A 16,455-nucleotide genomic window follows, 5' to 3' on the forward strand; every position below is an offset into this window, starting at 1 on the left:
AGGTCGAGTCTTAAATACTCGTACTCCGCCTAAGTAAAACAGAAACAAGTAATACTTAGTGGAGTCAGCCAGAGGCTTAGGGCCCGCGCAGGAATATCCCTGAAAAAAATCGCCAAATTCTTGCTCACGCAGTTTACACATGGTTGGGAGATTCGTCTCTAGTTGCAACATCTCTCAGGGTCGAGATTCGTCTCTAGTTGCAACATCTCTCAGGGTCGAGATTCGTCTCTAGTAGCAACATCTCTCAGGGTCGAGATTCGTCCCTTATAGCGACCTGGCACAGGTAACTAGCCCAACCTGATCCTGGCAACCACTATGTCGCACTGTCTGGTGGACGTTTTATGCTGCCCATATACATAGGCTTTAGTTCTAAACAAATCATAGCTTTTTACGTTAGTGCTTTGAAGCCTTATGCGAGTGTGATTTCTCTCCTATTAGACCTGAATCTATGAAGCAATATTGTCTTAATAACAGGGATGGGGATGCCTAAGTTTAGCAGCAAAGAGGCGCTGAAACAAAAAACTGGAAGCCCTTGGGTCTCTGGTGACGTCAATGAGCTTGGAGACCAATTCTTTGAGAATTCCCAAGGCATTCTTGCCCCAGGGGCCATGCGTCTCAGACGCTGTGGGAACGAAGAGGTATTGACCTTCCAGTCGCCTGTACTCGAGTGATTTTGCTGTTTCCCTGTGGTTGGCCGCCCCACCTGCTTGATCAACTCCGAGGTGTACATAGGTGTCAGCCAGGGTGGATACACATGTGTAGTCCCACACCAACTGTCTACCCTCCTTCCAGGAGTATATGGTGATGCCGTCAGGGCGAAGTGCGGGGAAATCCGGGTTTTTGACCCCTAGGATGCGAGGTTCTCTCTCCGCTGGGCACCTAGCTGAGATGAGGCTTCTCTTGATGATGTCACTGGCCTCGTTGTGTCTTGCATGCCAGCCATTTGTGCTTCCGCAATGCAACCCATGCAGTCCATGATTACTGGTGTTAACTTTTTGATGTGTAGTGCCTCGCAGATGTCGAGTCGCCTGCTATCGCTGTATCTATCGATGATTTCTGTGTTGGTTTGTTAAGACTTCTCTGGTGATGGTCTGGTTGTGAGAGGAGATTATGTGTTCCTTTATGGAGCCCTGTTGCTTATGCATTGTTATATATGCTTATGCATATGGAAACAACAACAACAACTGTTTAGTGTCAGTATAAGTAAGACTCTGTTTAGTGTTTTCAGGTTAAAGTTGTGTGTGTAAACTAAAGTCTTTCAAAATGTAATAAGTTATTACGAAACGCGTTCAAGCGTCCCGTCAGACTAGAAATAAAAATGAATTTTGGAGAATTGATTTTTCAATTACCATCGACAGTAAAAAGAAACATAAGAAATGTGTTTATATATATATATATAATGAATATAACCGAAAGGGTAAGATTAATGATTCTAACACGAATCTTCTCAATATTTTGTATGTTTTTCTTCACTGTCGATGGTAATTGAAAAATTAACTCTCCAAAATTAATTTTCACACTTTATTTAAGGTCTGACGCCTAGAAGCGTTTCGCAAGACACTTCTTACATTTTCAAAGACAATTTTTACATACATTCTGTTAATGCTAATATTAGTTTTGGGGGGTACAGTACAGTATATATAATATATTCGTTATATATTATAGGGTGTTTGGACGCCCAAACGCCCTTGAAGTATTTATATATTAAAAAAAAATTATATATACAATATTATATAACATAATATAAATAAGGTGCAATGGGTTGGGAAAGTCCATATGTTGGTGATTAAGTGGTACATTCTTTCAAAACCAATGTCACACACAGCGTTTAATGACTATGTCCAGTCATTAAACCCTTTAGACGTGTCGATAGGAAATAGCCTATGTAGAACTCTCCCAGGACTTTTCTAAACCTTATTACACTTGCAATATACCTTCATAAGCTATCCAAACATCTGCCAGGGCTAGCTAGCTAACAGACTCCTCAGCTGTGTGGCAAACCATCATGGGAGATAGGGATCTTATTATAACACAGCCAGTGCCTGGCTTGAACACTGTATAACCGTTCATATCGTTTTGCGTAGCAGCAAAATGCGAGTACTCAAGTTTCCTAATAAAAACAAGTGAGTCTGTAGTGGAGCGAGTCCTTAAGGCCAGCACGTCTGCTCCGGGGAGCCTTCCGGAGCCTCGCACTGCTAGCTGTCGACAGTACTCTCTCACTGATTACTGTTTCCGAGATTACTATAAGCTGATAACACAGTACCACGATGTAGATAGCAGAAACTATAGCTTACTGTTTCTCATTTACGCCTCGGAATAGAACTCGTACACACATTTAAGTAAAGTAGATTCGGATAAAGACTCGGATCGCGTTTCCTAGAGACCCCTTCTGCACTTAAAGCACTGCAGACGACAAGGCATCCTGGCTACCAGCCAAGACCGAGCGCCCATACCTACACTGGTGTCATTGGGTGTGGCTACTGTGGGGAAGGACGAGTCGTCGGTGCACTAATACCCCTCTCGTGAGCGAAATGCAAATGTAACGCATATACTCTCCCACTCACTCTCACTAACGGCGGCGTCACAGAGATGGACGCCAATGCATTTTTTTGTTAGCTTTTAGATATGCAGCCTTAGCAGGTGTTTGGAGGCGGGTGGGTTGTAACTACGGGACAAACAAAGAGGAAGGCGAGGATCATGTACAAGGCAAGGTGGTGGTAGCAGCAGCACCAACCAGCCAGCCAGCCAGGGAGGGAGGGAGGGCCCGACACGCCAGCCAGCCCGCGCTGCATGCTGTGTCAGGGCGAGCCGTCGCACCCCATGACCCCGCCACCCACCCTCCCAACTTTAAGTTTTACACGCTGCTATACCTCTTGCTTCATACATCGCTACTTGGCATTTTTTTTTGGTTACATAGCTTGGTTTGGTTCTCAGTAAGGAGGGAACGTAAGGATTAACGCCCTGGTTGCATGTAAAGTAGGAATGGCATACAATATATTAAATTAATTAAATAAATGCTGTAGAATTTGTGAATTTGATTTATCTCTTATGACGAATTCTGACACACGCTAACAAACGTATATTGTAGAGATTCGTTGAGCTTCTCTCTCAGATACCAGACTATACAGCAGGAGACTCAAAGAATCTCTTATGTAATGTGCTACAGTGACTAGGCTACACGGAGGTCAGTTACCCCTCCTGGGAAAGCTCTGCGCCACTATCCCTTGGTAATAGTGACGGGAGAGTCTGAGAGAGCGCACGTGCATTCCCTTCCACCCCTTCCTCTCCCCTCCCCCCCCCTTCACCACAGGACGGAGGATTGCTGGTATTACCGGTATTTACGCTGGTACTCCTCCACCCTGCCTTCCTGTCCGCTGCCCTGACTACGTTTGTTGAGAGAAGTTTAGTTCTCAACTGTTGGATCCGGGCACAGCCACTATGCATACTTCGTTACTCTTACTCTAGGCTACCCTAGAGTGTAAAGGGTTGCAGAGTTAGAGTCAAGAGCTAGGCTAGTTGTACGAACACTCAACTCGCAGGATGGTTCGTCTTGCAAGTGACGTAATCATTTAGCCAGAACTGGCGAACCTTGGATGCACTATGAAGATATCCTAATGAAGGGACCTCATACCAGCAGGACCCAAGGTCTTCTAATGACAAGACAATTAATAATAATGTAGTACGAGAGATCATATCCGGTTCCTACTCGCCAAATTTTTACTACACATGGAGTCCTCAGGACTGGGAGATTAGTCACAACGCATAACGTTATGGTGACTTGTAGGATTATCGTTGGAAGTTATACCTCATCCTTCATGTTAATGATTCTAGTGCATCTAGGAGCTCAAAGTTTGTCCTCGTGGCTGCATTTTGTATTCTAGTTCGTTTAAAGTTGCAGTGGAAAAGTTAATTAAATACAAGACATGGTAATCTACTAGGGATCTGACAAACACCGTGTTAAATACAGTAGGCTAGTATATTTCTCTAGCGCTCGTCGGGGGTCCCGTCCCTCCCCTCACCCCAACTTGCATATCACTACTCCCTCCACTCAATGTTCCCTACCGCCCCTCGCTGCCTCATTCTGCCCCTATCTTCTATTTCACCCTTCACTCTACTCTTCCGCTGCAACTGTGGCGTTCACATGACTCCCCTACCCAGCTCCCTCAAGGTCCTGCCTACCTGGTGCTACCAAACGGGCAGTTGTGTGGTATTATTTGCTACTGAAGGGAATTGAAATACTGAAATAAACGCGGTAGAAAGATGGTCTTCCTCATGCCCCTGAATGGCCGCTTGGGTTGCGTATTGGGCAAGATGGTGGCAGAGGCAGGGAAATATTGATTATCTGGGAGGGAGCGTGCATGCAAGCGTTGCTCTTGACGTCACAGCAACCCCGCCCGCGCCAACTGCCAACATAGCAGTTGGTCTGTTTTATCATCGCCAGCAGCACAGCAGCAGCTGTGCACAAGGTCCTAAGTATCTTCATGGCTGCACAGGAGAGACTGGTGGTTTGCATTACCTCAGAATGGTGCTAGTTAGAGTGCTCTAGTGCATTAGGCTGTATTGCGCTAGGTTACATGGCTCTGTCACCCATAGGCTAAATATGTCGTTTAGTCACTATGTCGTTTAGCTCTGTAACAAGCTGGGTTAACATCTAACTTGTTCAGTGTCGTCATTTTAGTTACATAGACCCGTGTGGGATGCCATTTATGACTTGCGTCAATGTTGACGTCACCCTCAGTTGAGATACTGTGGCTTAATTATTACTGCAGCTTAATTAATCAGTACCCAGGGGTGAGGGCTTTGTATGGTTCAGTTGCTTCTTATAGAACCAGTCTTCCCAAACGTGTTTCCACACTTCCTACAACCAAAGACTCGTGAATTTTTCTTAGAACGTTTAATCATTCTTCAGTCTGATCCTGTGATCTTTCCCGCCATGGCTGCTAAAGCCTATACTATTTACCAAGTTGCTTGATAATCCCTTGTGCCGGGTGATGTTTTGCTTACTATCAGGTGATGTGCGGGTATTTTGTACCAGGTGGTGCTGGAACTTTTTGTACCAGGTGCCGAGGGGGAAGAGGACCCTTTGCATCGGGTGGGGGGACCCCGTGCACCAGGTGCTGTAAATGATTTATTGAAATTGGATTGTCGTAATGTTTCTGCTCTTAAGTTTTCTGGGATTTTATTTTCATTACTCTTGGGCATTTCAGTAATGTTTAAATTGGATCGTTATGACAGAATGTGTATGTGAAGGTGTTTGTCAAATCAAATCAAAAGAGTTATTCATAAATGGTTGTACAATTACAGTTCCATTGTATAACAATTACAGTGTATAACAATTACAGTGCATTTATTGTCACAATAACTGCTATACATAGCACCTAGACATTATTAACACAATTCCATATTTGTTTTGCTTCAGATTTGTTCATGTGTGTTGTGGTTTTGAAGTCCCCTTGTAGCCGTGTATTCGCGCAGTTGTACTAATCTAGTTGTGCTTGCGGGGGTTGAGCTTTGGCTCTTTGGTCCTGCCTCTCGACCAGTGGGAAGGAAGCAAGGTTACACTATAGGTTGGGTTAATATTTGAGAACGGTGGCCGATTAGTAATTTAGAGTTAGTCATTACTGTTCGACAGTTGAGTCAGATAAGCGCCATGGAGGAGAAGAACTTTGAATGAGGCTGGCGGGGCTGGTTCAAGTATGTTCGAGACAATGAAATACATTTAAAGTGATAGAGTAGCTTACGCTATTTCTACCAACTAAGGCGGGGCTGGTTGTGGAGAAATGGAGTTTCTGAATCTTAGCAGATAAGTGCCTTAATCTCTTAATTTGTACTGAGCCACCATTCTCAATATCTTTATAGTATTCTATTGTGACGCCAGCTTAGGGCAGAGATATGTTTATGGTGTACAGTTCTGCAGTTGGAGAGAATTATTGTTTGCTAGAGTGAGGGAGAAAAAATGTTTAGCTCCTTAAGCCCCTTAAGAGACCATTTGGCATACCTCTAGTCTTGCCTGTAATTCATACTCCTGTCTATATGAGGTATCGAATGTAGAATAAATGTAGATGTGCTAGAGCAAATGTTGTTATATTGGAGGGAAGTTATAAATTAATGAAATACTGTTAACTTATTGTAGTTTTTCGTTACACCGGTGTAGAGTAGGTTAATCATTCCTTTTAAGTAGTTACAACGTTATTTATGGGAGTAAATTCCCAGGGAGTTGGGGCTTGTCTAATTTTCACTGGGGGCTTTCAAGTGTTAAACACTGTTTATAATGAATTAGGCCCAAATGTAAGAGGTGAATCATTTTCCACATTTATAACTTTAATACACCATAACAGTATGGACCCCAGGCTGGAACTGCATTCTCCAGGATTGGTCTGATATATGTGGTATACAAGGATCTGAATGATTCCTTACAAAAGCTTCTAAAGGCATTTCTTATGTTGGCCAATCTAGGATATGCCGGTGATGATATTCTTTTGATGTGGGCTTCTGGGGACAGGTTCGGTGTGATATCAACCCCCAGATCTTTCTGTCTGATTCCTGAAGGATGTCACCTCCCAGATGGTACCTTGTGTTCAGGCTTCTGCTCCCTCCACCCCATTTTCATTACACTTACTTGGGTTAAACTTTAGTAATCATTTGCTGGAACTTTCCCCTCTCTGCTCTCTAGTGTTCTATTATGTTTGTAATTTCTCCTTGTTGTTCCTGTTCTCAATTACTTTGCTTCCTTACATGCCTGATTGAACCATGGCCTCCTCTGTCGCTTTTAATTGTTCTCTTTTTGGGCCGGGATAAACTTATCTGATGCTTCCTGCCACTCCAGGGCAATATAGTCCATCATGTCTTGTACAGTCTTATCTCTGAGTTCTGTTTCCCATGGTAGTCTCGTTAAACATTTCCTCACCTCATCATAGTTTCCTCAGGTTCAACCACGTTTATTGAAACAAGAAAATACATCGCAAAGGGATAAAGTAGCTTAGGCTATTTCTACCCCCCTCAACCCCTTAGTTTCCTTCTCTGTAAGCCAGCTCTTTCTTTCCTGGTCCCCTTCCTTTGTGGAGCCTGCAATGTAGGGGAGGGAGAGGGCGGGCCTTGATGCTGATAGCTAGCTGACCATTATCTCAACCCATCCTCATAAACTGATAGTACCTATAGCTACCATGGATGGACTCTTGTGCCATGCAAAAAAAAAAGTTCGTTTTCTATGATTGTTTTCTATGTTCGTTTCTACATTTTATATATATATATATATATATATATATATATATATATATATATATATATATATATATATATATATATATATATATATATATAATATATTTACCTTTTCCCTTATATTGGTTTTTGAGTATTTGAATGATAACTTTAGGGGTCCAATGGCTCATTCGACCGACTGAAAGCTTCAAGCTGTTGTTGTTGTTGTTAAAGATTCGCTTCCTGGAACAAGCAGTTCCAGGTAGCACAGGCTATGGCGAGCCCGTAGGTACTTAGCTTCCAGCGCTGATGACGTCCAAATATGGCCTCGCTCACTGGTATTTCCGACCCCAGGGGGACAGGAAGACTGTGCTTAGGTGTATCGAGGTCCCTCGAGGTCGACTACTGATGACCTTCCCCTGCAGGATGCCAACCTTCACGACAATGGCCGAACTCTCGGGGAATGTATTCTACTTTCTACGTGAATAGAGGTGACAGGGGTTCGTACCCCAGGGGGTTTCTGCTGTGCTGGGGAATTGATCCCGGGATTCCCCTTGGGTGGGAGCCAAGAACGCCGACCACCAAAGGGAGCTGGTCGGCCGAGCGGACAGTACGCTGGACTTGTGATCCTGTGGTCCTGGGTTCGATCCCAGACGCCGGCGAGAAACAATGGGCAGAGTTTCTTTCACCCTATGCCCCTGTTACCTAGCAGTAAAATAGGTACCTGGGTGTTAGTCATCTGTCACGGGCTGCTTTCTGGGGGTGGAGGCCTGGTCAAGGACCAGGCCGCGGGGACACTAAAAAGCCCCGAAATCATCTCAAGATAACCTCTCAAGATAACCGTGATCTTGGTATATAAATTTCGAGTCCAGAAGACATGTAAATTGGATATATTTAGTAAGAGTTTAACAGGCGGACTTTATAAGGTCAGATGTAATTCATTCAAAGGCCAACGGGTTCAAGCCCAATAAGGACAGGAAAAAAAAGAGGAGATGCTTTTTTCACCCATAGTTATAAACCCGTGGAACCGCCTACCCGCTGAAGTCATAAATGCCAAGACCTTACTTCAAAAGCCAGAGAGAGAGAGAGAATCCACAGGGGACAACGGGAGGATCTTTGACAACCCTCCGTCCACCCTTCAGAGGTTGATAGGCCTCTGATGATTATAAAAACCAGTAAATTCAGCCTCCTGGGCAGTGTACGTTTGAAGAGCCTATATACACTGCGGGTAGGCCTACATAGGCCTCCCTGCTCTTGTAACATGTAGGCCTATCAGATTGTGGCCGGCATAGTTCTTGGCTTGCTACCTTCAGAATGTTTGTATGGTGATACAGGAGTACAAATGTAAACACTAAAGATGTAAATGTTATTGGTAAATATATTGCAAAAACGAGGACTTGTTTCGAAAGGCCATCTTTATTTTTTGTATGAAATATATTTGGTCTTAGGTCAAGAGGTTATATTTTTAATTTTACCTGAATTTACCTGAGAGCCGACATTTCAAAAGTGGCCTCGACGAGGACAGGAAGCCGGTGGCTTGTCAAAGACTGCTCCCCCCCCCCCGTGCCATATTTTTATTGATTTGATCCAGCTGGATTTTATGTGCATAGGCCTATTTTTATTGGATGAAGCGGGTGTCTTGAAGAATACTTAAATAATACCAATTGTAGTCATAAAATATACACAGGAACGTATTACAGTGGTTGATTTGTAGGTTCAGAGGTTGTGTATTAAACAAAGCCAGTAATACAGAAAGCCAAGACCAGGCGGGTGCAGGTGGTGGTGGTGGTACAGGTTACAGTGGTGGTGGTGATGGTACAGGTTACAGTGGTGGTGGTACAGGTTACAGTGGTGGTGGTGGTACAGGTTACAGTGGTGGTGGTGGTACAGGTTACAGTGGTGGTGGTGGTACAGGTTACAGTGGTGGTGGTGGTGTCTGATAGTATCGGTGGTATTGTCAAATCCGGACTTAAAATTGTGTCTGGAGGCGGCTTTCTCGACTTCACCTTTCACCGCATTCCTCTTGCTAACCATCCTTACAGGCTTCGAGTACTTCCTTACATTTCTCTTGACTCGTCTGTCTGTCCCATGTCCACCTGTCCTGTGAACTAAGTTCACAGGGTCCGGCTCTGTCCTCTTACCCCTGCAGCGGTGTACCGAGACAAAATAGGGAACGAAATATTTTGAAAAAAAATTATGCAAATTAAAGTTTTTAAAGTGTAAATACTTAGATAAGATTATCACGCATTGAGTGACACCTACATCAACGCCCGACTGATATCGACATCAACTTGTCTATCTCTAGCAAGGTTTAGTCTTGAGCCTTAGTCTTGAGCCTTAGTCTTGAGCGTTAGTCTTGAGCCCTAATCTCGAGCCCCTGAAATATTAAGATTTCTCTAGTGATGGTCTGGATGTGTGTGGAGATTATATGCTCCTTGATGGAGCCCTGTTGCTCTAGGAGCATATAATCTCCTCACACAACCAGACCATCACCAGAGAAATCTTAACAAGCAACGCAGAAATTATCGACAGATACAACGATAACAGGAGACTCGACATCAGCGAGGCACTACACATCTAAAAGTCAAAACCAGCAATCAACAGCCGATTAACACATAATTATATTCTACCCACTTCAAGACCCCGAACCAGCACAGAAACAGTTGAAGCAAGAACATTGAACTCGCAATAGCCTTAATACCCATATGCCATTCATCTACTTGTTCATCTCAATCATGTCCTGTATCACCTCACCCCCAAGCGAATATAAGCCTTGGCAGAGAATATAAAACTTGTCTTTGAAAATGTAAGGAGTGACTTGCGAAAGGCTTCCCTAGGCGCCAGACCATAAATAAAGTGTGAAAATGAACTTTGGAGAGTTAACTTTTCAACTACCCTGGACAGTGAAGAAAAACATAAGAAATATTGAAAATATTCGTGTTAGAATCATGAATATGACCCTTTCGGTCATATTCTACAACATATGTTTACAAGAAAGACTGCTACCAAAAATATACTAATATATATATATATATATATATATATATATATATATATATATATATATATATATATATATATATATATATATATATATGGGTACCACATCTGGTGCAATTGTAGGGACCCATAGCCTCGAAGAAGAAAATAAAGAGTATTCAGAGAAGACCTTGTGGATTCTCACTGAACACCTTAATATTTTCTTCTACCTTCTGAACGGGGCGAGAATACCTTGAGCCACCTCATCCCTGGGTGTGTTTTACACCTCAATAAACCTATTTGAATTTCAATCCCCGACCGTGCAAGTGGTTGGGCACAATTCCTTATCCTGATCCCTTCCCTGTGCTAAATATAGTCGTAATGGCTTGGCGCTCTCTAGAAGAACTATAAGTTCCTGATACCTACCATTTTCTACCATTTTCCGTTTTCTACACCATTTGCTACCATTTTTTAAAAGTTTAAAAAAAATTACATTGTGCCTTCTTTTACTGGTGGCCGGCCGGCCAGGCACGCGGTAGTGGTGACACAGGTGAGTCAAAGGTGAGTCAGTAAGCAAGGGGTGAGGAGGGAGAGAGAGAGAGAGAGAGAGAGAGAGAGAGAGAGAGAGAGAGAGAGAGAGAGAGAGAGAGAGAGAGAGAGGTGTAGGTTGGTGGTCCTCACCTAGACCTCAGCTGTACTATCACTAATGCCAACTCTTTTCTTCTCCACAGGTGCTGTTCCAGACAAGACTCAGGTAAATAATGTTTATAGCGAGTGTATGAGGCGGTCTGTGTCTGGAGTGCTGGTGATAAATACGCCACATGTACGCATCCCCTTACGAAACCTGTTCATCTTTCCTCAAAATATGGTAAGTTTTATATCAATTGATTAGAGAGTTTTATGAGTTCCGAAGAACTATGAGGCTGTTAATGATACAATAATAACTGGAATGTGAAGTTACGAAGCTCGTTAAGCTGTTTAAACGCCATGAATGTTAAAAGATGTACTGGTTTCGTAAGTGGATGCGTAAATGCATGACGAGTCCTAGCAACCCTGCACTGTGGAGAGAGAAAATGATGTTGGTCACTGGTGTTTTAGCTTGGTCGGTTGAATACCAAAGTGGACAGCTTGATGACGTAACGTAAGAGAGAGAAAACTGGTCAGCTTTCACCCGTGACTCAATCAAATGTTGTTTCTGCTTCAGCCGTAATTTATCCCAAAGTACAGCTCATTATATTTTGGTATTCAGAATATTGCTCTCGGATCAACGTTGACATCGGGAAAAAAGTTCCAGATTGATTATTGGGGACAATGTTCCAAGTGTATGGAATTCCCTCTTTGAGTACTCTTTTTTTATGTCATTTCTAGCACTGTTCCAGCATTTGCACTGTAGAAGAAAAGCAGCCAGCTCTAAATAGTGTAGAAGAGCCAGTGTGGTCGCACTATAATTTACGCACTATAAACTATAAACCATTACTTTACCCATGGTACAGTAATGTTTACAGTCGCACTATAAACCATTACTGTACCCATGGTAGCTAGAGTTTATTGACCCTGTGGCAATTATATACATTCTTTGCTGCACATTTTCTTTCAGGGTGAACTTCAGTTTTTTTGTAAGGTAATCCAAGTCCTTGTCACCCCCCGAAGGCTTAGTAATATATATATATTTGTATAGGGTGACGTCAGGCCGGCGTGCCTGACATTCTTCTCCACATTCCAGCAGACGAAGGGCAGTTAACAAGGCACCATTCCCATGTTGATCAGCCGGAGAGTCTTTATCTAAGGAGTCCAGGGAGCCTGGAACAAAGTTCCAAGTAGCACGGGCTATGGTGAGCCCGCAGGTACTACTGTGTGAGTGGTCGTCAGGACCAGAGTGGAATGTGCAACTATAATTGGCAGTAAAGGATAGTTAACATAAGAATAAAGGACATAAGTGTGGAGGGCTCGGCTGTGCATGCAAGGCAGCTCCACTCGTAACGCCACATTTGTACACGTGTCTAACCTTCTCTTGAAACACACCAGCGACCCCGCGCCAATTAAGTTACCCTACTACCTGTTCCATAAATTCACAACCCTACTACCAAACCAGTTTTTTTTTACACAGTTTTCTAAATCTAAACTATCCAATTTATATCCGATTTTTTTGGGTATTGTTAAAGTTTTTGTTTTGTGTTTATATATTTTCTTTGTTGAACTTTGTCATCTATTTCCATATTTCACTAATGTCTCCCTTACTTTTCGCCTTTCTAAACATATGTATGTTAAGCTTAATTTCTTATTTATAAAGGAGGTTCCTGAAGCTTAGGATTAACGTTGTCAACCTTTTCTTACAAACGATGGAATATGGGGTACCAGATTTTTTTTTTTGAGGTACCAGATTAAAGTCTTTCCAGACGTGATCAAGAAAGCCGGCTATAGAGCGAGGTCGACTTCTTTCTTACCCACACGTTGGCATTGAGCTGCAGACCACACTAATATGCTGGACATGTTAAGTCAAAATTTAAAATACAAATTGGAATCCACCTGATAAAAAAATTAACACATTCCTGGAAAATCTGACAAACTCCAAATTCCTTTTTTGCTTGATCATTAAAATTTGTCGCCTAAATTTTTTGTTTAAATGTAGAACAAACTGGTAGCCGAGAAACAAGGTAGTTATAAGAAATTGAAATAAGTTTATTGAGGTAAAATACACACAAAGGGATGAGGTAGCTCAAGCTATTCTCACCCCGTTCAGTACATCGTGTTAATACATACATATAAACACATCACAAACAATAAACATATTACCAAACATTCTGAGAGATAAACATCTACATTTCCTGTAGTTATAAGAAGACAGTGCTAAGCCACTGTGACTATCAGAGCACATGTAAGGGATATGAGGACAGGATAGTAACTGGTACACAAGGCCTGAGTGACGGAATGGTGCCCAACCCGTTGGACTATCGGGGATCGAACTCCAAGAAGAGGAAGTTGTCGGTGTTCTTACAGCATAGCCGAGAGAACCTCGGGAATATAAGTAAAAATGAAATTCAATAGGAATGACCTCATAAGATTGGAATAAATAAAATGAACCAACCATGCACAAAAAAACTTATTACCGCAAAGAATGATGAACTAAAACTAAATAAAATAATTTCAAATACATCTCCCCCAAGACAACAGCATGATCGTAGCTCACACGTCAATGACAATAGAGCTGAACAATATCCATTGGAAACAAATCCACAAGGGCCGTGACGAGGATTCGAACCAGCGTCCAGGAGCATCCCAGACACTGTCTTGATGCATCACGTTAGTGTGATCTCTGTGTCCATTGGAAACCTTCGTGAAGAAGCAATCGGCAAATATTAATTTTTGTAAACTGGGAACTAATATATCAAGACAGGGAGATAAAAGGCAGAACAGTGTGTGTGTGGGGGGGGGGGGATGGGGGGGGACAAGCTAGGACCTCTCAGCGCTACTAGTAATACCCACAAGGAATGTAAGGTTAGAGAAAAAAATCCAATTAGAATTCCATGCAAAACAGATTCCACGCAAAACTTTAGGGGTGTAGTTAAAATATAAAAAGATTATCGATGTGTATATACATTTGTTTAAATGATTATATATATATATATATATATATATATATATATATATATATATATATATATATATATATATATTTTGGTAGCAGTCTTTCCTGTAGACATATATTATTAAATATGACCGAAAAAGTACCGAAAAAGTAAATATTTTCCGAAAAAGAAAAAGTATTCTACCCACCTCAAGACTCCGCTCCAATATAGAAGCATCAAGAAATATGGACCAATAGGCTTTCTACAAACACTTCTATTCAATATCCATTGTTTCGTGTTCTGTCTTGTGTTGATGAAATTAATACCCTATTAATACTCTTGTTCTGTCTTGTGTTGATGAAATTAATACCCTATTAATACCACATTTTGTTCTGTCTTGTGTTAATGCCACATCACCCCTTCCACCTCACTCAAATGTAGATATAAAATCGGAGATACGTAAGTTCTATTCAGTTGTGTATTTGTGAACTAAAGTCTTTGAAAATGTAATAAGTTTTACGAAACGCGCCCGTGCCGTGTCAGACTAGAAATAAAAATGAATTTTGGAGAATTCATTTTTGATTTACCTCCAACAGTGAAGCGTAATGTACGAAAGATTGAGAAAATTCGTGTTAGAATTATTAATCTTACTTTTTCGGTCATATTTAATAATATATATATATATATATATATATATATATATATATATATATATATATATATATATATATATATATATATATATATATATATATAATATGACACACATGACAAACAATAAGCGTATCACCGAACAGTCGTAAGTAATAAACATATACATTTCTTAAACTCGGGTTAGCTTTATTTAAACGGTAAAACCTTAGCTGGCAAAAGCGTGGGCGTATCTCAAACTCTGGAAATTCCCAGTATAGCCGACCCAACGTCCTCCATTGGTCGATGAACGCATGCTTGTCAGAAGTCTTCCTGCTGCCAAAGTTTAGGCTACAATAACCAGCAAAGAACATATCATTACATCATCATTATTTAAGCTTTGGGATGAGCATTAATTAAACTTACTGGTTGATTATAGTTTTTTTTATCCCTTGTAACTGCACGCCACCATCTTCTGCGTTACTTCAGCACAACCCGTCTTGGACAAGACTAGTCAAGGTTTCATTTGGACTTTGATTAAGCGTGAGGCGGGGAATGATCAGGTTTTAAGGTCTTGGAGGATACTAAACAGCTGCCAACAACAGGAATTCTTCCCGTATCCATTGACGGGGTAAGTGTGTGCTGGTGACACTCCTCCCATTCACGAGAGACTATATTGGTCAAATCCACAAGGGCCGGGAGGAGGATTCGACCCTGCGTCCGGGAGCATCCCAGACACTGCCTTAATCGACTGAGCTAATCTATATGGGTCACTAATTATTGGAAGGTGTCAAAACTTTATTATTTAGATATATAAACCGGTCATTATTTTTCCTGGGTAAAAAAAGAGCTAATCGTGTTTCTGTTAAAGAGAGAATTTTAAAGTAATGTTTGCGGCTGATTTGACTGCTATGATATAAAGCCGTGAGCGACATGATATCGCCCAGACGGGCTATTCATGCCCGTGTCACCTCTTGGGTGGCTTAATCTTTATCCTCAATCAATCGATGCCGGCCCACGTAGGCCTTATTACGCAGTTATGTTGAGCCCGTCCTCACAACGAGTCTATTACCTTGAGGAAACCACACCCTCCCTCAAACTACCCGGATAGTTATCTAGATATTTATGATGGTCTGAAAGCATATTATGGTTCCAGTAATAGTCTGCATGTAAACTGGCAATGAAAAATTTGCTCTAAAGATATTTTTTTATCAAGTTTTTAACTTTATTGTATTATAAGTCATTGGTTTAAAATATAACAATGTGATGAAACCCAAGAATTTGGGTTTCTATAAAGAGAGTTCTTGGGTACCCCGAAGTAGTTTTAGAATTCTATCTGACACATTATCGTCAATAATAAATGCACTGTATTAATGTAACCAAATATAATGAAACCTAACCAAACCGTAACCTAAAGTAACCTTAACCTAACCACGGACAGAGTTAGATAATAACACTAATTATATAGTCGTTCTCAATCCGTACCCGCGAGCGTCTAGTTCCTCCCTGAACGGGAAGAGAAAAGGCAGATTAGGCGAGGAACGGCGTTCCTCTGGAGAAGTCGCGTCACATACACAGGAACGCACTAACACTCCCGAGCATGATAGGGTGACCGGGGATGATAGGGTGACCGGGCGTGATAGGGTGACCGGGCATGATAGGGTGACCGGGCATGATAGGGTGACCGAGCATGATAAGATGACCGGGCATGATAGGGTGACCGAGCATGATAAGATGACCGAGCATGATAAGATGACCGGGCATGATAGGGTGACCGGGCATGATAGGGTGACCGAGCATGATAAGATGACCGGGCATGATAGGGTGACCGGGGACATACAAATGCAACAGTTCAAATTGAGAGTAATTATATGACCACCATGCGAGAGAAACTGAACAAATAACCACCAGGGAAATTTTAAGAAACCCCCTAAACTTCAGCCTCACGAACATTCAAATTAAAAATTCCCTATTGTGACCTTACTTAAAAAAAAGATGGAACTTTTCTCCTACACAGTAATAAGTGAAATACTTCGCAGTAAGACGGTTATGTTCAGTTTTAAAGACCCAATCACTGAAC

The 16,455-nt window shown here is 41.9% G+C and overlaps 2 protein-coding genes across 2 annotated transcripts in view; one reads left to right on the forward strand and one right to left on the reverse strand.

Moving 5' to 3' along the window:
* The window catches only part of LOC123754325 (serine/arginine repetitive matrix protein 1-like), a 66,967-nt gene that overhangs the window by 18,408 nt on the left and 32,104 nt on the right, over positions 1–16,455 (reverse strand). The gene's annotated exons all lie outside the window — the stretch shown is intronic.
* The window catches only part of LOC123764548 (uncharacterized), a 76,933-nt gene that overhangs the window by 6,994 nt on the left and 53,484 nt on the right, over positions 1–16,455 (forward strand). Inside the window, exon 2 of the mRNA XM_045752568.2 lies at positions 10,911–10,933. The gene's annotated coding sequence lies outside the window, so the exon portion shown is untranslated. The remainder of the gene's footprint in view (positions 1–10,910; positions 10,934–16,455) is intronic.

The sequence above is a fragment of the Procambarus clarkii genome, chromosome 1 (genome assembly GCF_040958095.1).
Source record: "Procambarus clarkii isolate CNS0578487 chromosome 1, FALCON_Pclarkii_2.0, whole genome shotgun sequence".
Lineage (NCBI taxonomy): Eukaryota > Metazoa > Arthropoda > Malacostraca > Decapoda > Cambaridae > Procambarus > Procambarus clarkii.